This window comes from Alligator sinensis, unplaced genomic scaffold, assembly GCF_000455745.1.
Source record: "Alligator sinensis unplaced genomic scaffold, ASM45574v1 scaffold880_2, whole genome shotgun sequence".
Lineage (NCBI taxonomy): Eukaryota > Metazoa > Chordata > Crocodylia > Alligatoridae > Alligator > Alligator sinensis.
Window position 1 is genome coordinate 518568 of NW_005842934.1, and position 5105 is coordinate 523672.

Consider the following 5105-nt stretch of genomic DNA (forward strand, 5'->3'; position numbering starts at 1 on the left):
CTCTTTCCCCCTCGTTATAAGGCATGTGAGCACCTGCTCTTCCACCAGGGAGTGAGGAAGGCAGGATGGATTTGGGGCAAGTGAAGGGCTGTGGCCTAGGTATGTCTAGAGACTGGTCGACTTCCCATCCCCTGCCCTCTGCACAGCTTGGCTCATGCTGCTCCAGTCCCTTGCTGTGCTAGGCCAGGTCTTTCCTGGTGGATTTGCTGGTACCTGGCATCTTCCTGATACCACAGTCCTGGGCTCACCCTCAGCCCTGCCAGTGCCCCTCGGTCCTGACCTGTAACCTGTTGCTAATTTGCTTTAGTTCTGGACCCCCCACCCAACTCCCCTAAATCCCCTCCCTTTAGATCTGCAGCCTCCCCACACCTTGCTAGCCCAGCCCTGTGCTCCCCTCTGCACTGCTTATGCTTCTCAGTCCTGCCCCGCAGCCCTTTCCCCCCAGAGCTAGGGGTCTAGAGCAGGTGCCAGGGCCGTTATCTTGAGTCCTGCACTGATTTCTGGGTGACTGAGAGGCTGGCGGCCCATCCACCCCATGCCTCAGCTTCCGCTCACACACCGCAGATAATGTCTCCCTGGCCTTGGCGAACCAGCTTGCACGTGTCACAGCCTCCTGCATGCGATGAGGTGGTTTTAGCATCTTGGGTGCCGGAAGTGGAGCTCCTTGGCCAATTCCTGTCCTGGCCAATGATGCAGGGAGCCCCTGGCCCTGGAGCCGGTGAATCTGTGATGATGTTTGCTGCTGTCTCCTGCTCTGCTGGTTTTTCTAGTTCTGCCCCAGCACCCCCAGGGCAGGGAGGTGTCTCTAGGTGTCAGCAGGGAGCACTGTTCCCTGCTTGAGGCACTCCAGCCTGGACACATGGGGTTTTAGAGCTTGAGGCTCCCAGAGGGACCCTGGGGTCCTAGGAACAAAGTGGCAGATTTGTTTCATGGACTGTCACCCAGGAGGTGGCACTGGTGAAAGGCACATGCACGCTTGTGAGCACAGGTGCTCGCATGTGGATGCACCCAGCCCTCCTATGTACACTATCAGGGGCTTCCTTGTGCAGGTCTCAGCCTGCCCCATGGGCCTGCCTTTGCCCCCACGTGTGCCCACATGTGTTCTGGACATGTCTGCAGTGCACCTGCTGTGGGGATCGCACCTGGCATGGACAATCTAAGCTGGCTGTCAGCTGGTTTGCTTAGGCACCGGGAAGGCGCAGCTGCAGGAACATGACTGTCAGGTAGCAGTGTTGTGCCCAGTGGCCCACAGGGGCAAGCGTGGCCCATACCAATGCTGTGATGCCTACTCCTTGCCTGCCCAGTGGTACCCAAGCAAGTGAAGTAAAAGCCAGGGTGGGTCTTTTCCCAAGTGCAATTCCAGCTCTGGATTACAAGGAGGTGCCAGCTGGGACATGCATGTTCAGACCTGCACTCTCAGTCCCACATACATGTTCACACCTGCACACAACCCCACGTCAGGATGTTCACATGTGCGCATGTGTGCACGCGCGCGCGCGCACACACACACACACACACACACATGCACGTGTCCGACCTTAGCTGCCCCCCTTGATATCTGCCTTTTCAAATTCTGAGCTCCACTTCCATCTTAAAACCTCAGATGAAGATGGGGACAAGCCCTTTAGCGATGCTGCCTCCCTGCCGCCTTGTCTCCAAGGGACCCAGCAGCTTTTTCCCACCCTACAGGTCTCTGAGTAAGTGTCTCCTGCTCCAGTGCCTGTGGACCCCTGCCCTGTTATAGTGAGCAGAGAGGGAGGGCCCCCTTATAGTGAGCAGAGAAGGAGGGGAGGCCTCCCTGCATCATGTGGGTCCCTTGCACTGCGTGTGCAGGGTCCAGGAGGCTTTGCCAGCAGCTGCGGGAAGTCTGCCAATGGCACCAGCCAAAGTCCACTCCTGTTTACACAGGTGTAAAACTGGAGTGACTTTCAATGGAGCTGACTTGGACAGATGCCAGCATGAATGAGATCCAGCTTGTGGCCGCCTCCAAGCACACAGGGAGCTCAGGCACAGCTGGGGAGAGAGGGAGAGAGAGGAGGGATGTGGGCTTGCAAATGGATAAAAGAGCTTGAGGGAGCTGTAAGTAAAAACAGAATCTACTGCCTCAGTTTCTCTTCCTGTACTGTGTTCAGTCAGACTGGGAGCTCTTGGGGCAGGTGTTAGCTCCTTCAAGGTCTGGGCAGCTCTTGGCACCATGGGGCTTTGATCTCAGCTGGGGAAGGGAAGGATCTCTCACCCTGGCTCTGTACAGCACCTGGCACTGTGGGGCTCAGCTGCATCCTCTGGGTGTTAACCATGGGCCAGGAATGAAATGGCTAGAACTCATTTGCCACCTCTGCTTGCAAGGCCTTAACATCAGGAGGGGAGTAGGTGAAGAGGAGAAAGCCCTCTGCTTTGGGAAGGTGTTTGCTAGCAGAGCCAGGGCAGCCTCTTCTGCCCTGCACCCCAACCTGCCACTGTGGAGCCTGAGCTCTCATGGGAATCATGGGGCTTTCCCAGTGACTCATGGCATCCTGGCAGACTCTGGGCTACCCCTGCCTCCGGCTCCCAGCACATGACTGGGCAGGACGGGTCCCTAGCGCTGCCTGCCTGAGCCCTTTTAAAGCTCATTTGTGGCTGCTCAGGTTTCTGAGTGGAGAGATGGGTATGTGGCTCAGAGAGCAGCCACATGGATTCTTCTCTCAGCTCCAGGAACAGGCTGGTGTTCATCAGCTACAGCAAGGGAGCCTGGGGACACCTGGATTCCTTTGCTAGTCCCAAGGGGGAAGTAGATCTAGGAGTTAGAGCAAGGACCTGGGAGCCAGGACTCCTGGGTTCTGGGCCTAGATCTGGGGAAAGGATGGGCTGTAGTGGTTACAGCCATGGGGGTGGGGAGTCAGGACTCCTGGGTTCTCATCCTAGTTCTGAGGAGGAATTAGGGCCCAATGGGTAGAGCGGAGACCTGGGATTCAGGCCTCGTGGGCTGCAGCCTGACACTGTGACAAGCAGCCTGGAATCTGAACCCAAGCCGATCCTGAACTCCTACAACTGCAACCTCTGCTGCTATTCATGAATGCCAGCACATACCAGCAGTGCCAGGTGCTCATGGAGGGAAGTCCAGGGCAGCTGCCCCGTCATGCCACTGGGTGGGGTGGGGGGCCTTGCTGCTGACTCAAGCAGTGTGACTATTACTGGAAAACCTTGTGCCAGCTGACAGCTGCCCTGCCTGTCCACATGCATGTGTGATATCCCAGGGCTGTGCTCAGGGCATGCAGCCAGCCCCACAAAGTTGCTTCTCCTGCCCTGGAAGCCAGAAATATCCTCCCTGATTTTAAACCCCCCCCCAAACACACACACACAAAGCAGGGGTATCTGCATTCTGGCACCAGGGAGCTGCCGCTTTGTATTTTCCACTTGCTGAAGTTTAGAGGCCTGGTTTTCTGGGCTCATCTCTGCTGTCCAGATGTCATTTCTGTCCCAGAGCTCAGCACCACCCCAGGCACGTGCTCCAGGTTTCCAAGGCTCCAGTGTAGCACAGGGGTGTAGGTGTTGCAATGCACTCAGCTGGTTGTGAAAGAACATCCTCCCACCTCAGGTACATCTCACCTGCCCGTCAGCTGAACTCCTTGCTGCAGATGTGTCGTCCTCACAGCTCGGGGCAGGGAGGAAGTTGCAGGCTCATCTTCCAGCTATGTACGGTGCTGGTGACTGTAAGCTCCTTGGAGCAAAGACTGTCTAGTCATAGAACCCCAGTCCCAACCTTGTTGGTTTTTACTCACTCCTGCTATGTGCTTATTAAATAAATATGTCATGGAGGAGATGAAGTGTGGCTGGATGGGTTGGTTTAACCGCCAGCCTTTTCTTCAATGAGCTGAAAAGAAAGAATTTACTTCCTCGATGAAACAACAGTGGTCTCCAAGCCAAACACTGGCAACTGGCAGTAGCCAAGCAAAGGCAGGACGATTCCCAGAAACCTGATGGGCTAAGCTGGGTGCTGGTTATGTGAGAGAAGCAGGAAAAAAGTCCAGGGAAGGAGTGGAAAGCTGGACACAGCCTGGGGCTGCAGGGACCTGGGGAGAAGCTAAGAGGGATCCGACCTGTTTGCTAAGCAGGGATTCAAACAGGGGGCAAACCCCCACCTGCTGCTGTTTGATTCCTCCAGGACTTTGCATCATGAATTAATAGCAAATGAGCTAGCAAGGTTGAAGACTTCTGTCTGCATCAATGCTTTCTCCAACTAAAAGGCCTGTGCGCAGCTGTATTTTGCCAACTGCATGGCTCACAAGGGGTCACAGATGTATCCTGATCCTTGCCCATCCTTGATTCACTTTGCAAAACCCTGCAAAGCAAGAGATTTCCACCTACCTGCAGGGGACCCCAGCTCCCAGGGCTGTGGGATGGGAGAGTGGGGCACTGGGGAGCCAGCTTCATGCAATCGCTTCTAAGAGTTCCCTGCGCCAGCCAAGAGATGAACAGAGACTCGACAAATACCGGACAGACAAAGCGCAGCAAGTGCATCATGTAACACGACCGCCCTGTCTGCTCACTACAAAGGCTCCCTGTGCCATCAGCTTTGACGCTGTTAATACATGCTAGATTGGGGGTGTCAATGGCACAGTCCACAGAGCGCCATTATCCAGCCCCAGTGTTGTTCCCAGGTCTGGAGTTGGCCCACACACCATATGTGATGTGTACCAGACATGCCCCATGTGTGGAGTCCAGGACATGCCACACGCAGCGCCCCCCACTTGAGCTGCTCTGGAGTGGGTGCTGTGTGCAGCTGGTTGGAGTGCACTGGATCTGGCATGGGGCTGGGGGTACAGCTCTGAAGTTGCAGCAAAGTAAGTTTAGACTGGAGATCAGGAAAAACTTTGCTGTTAGAGCAGGGAGCTCATGGCATAGATGAAAGGGAAGAGGTGGACGCTCCATCACTGGAGGTGTTCAAGAAGAGGCTGCAGAGCCACTAGTCGGAGATGACCTAGCAATTGATGCCTGTGCTCTGCTGTGGGGATTTCTCAGTCCCCCAGGCTTTGTTGGTTTCCCCAACTTCTTTCTGCTCCATGTGTCAGGTGGGGTTTAAGCCTCCCTCAAAGGCACTGGGTGTTGGCTGCAACCCAGGCTGGGGC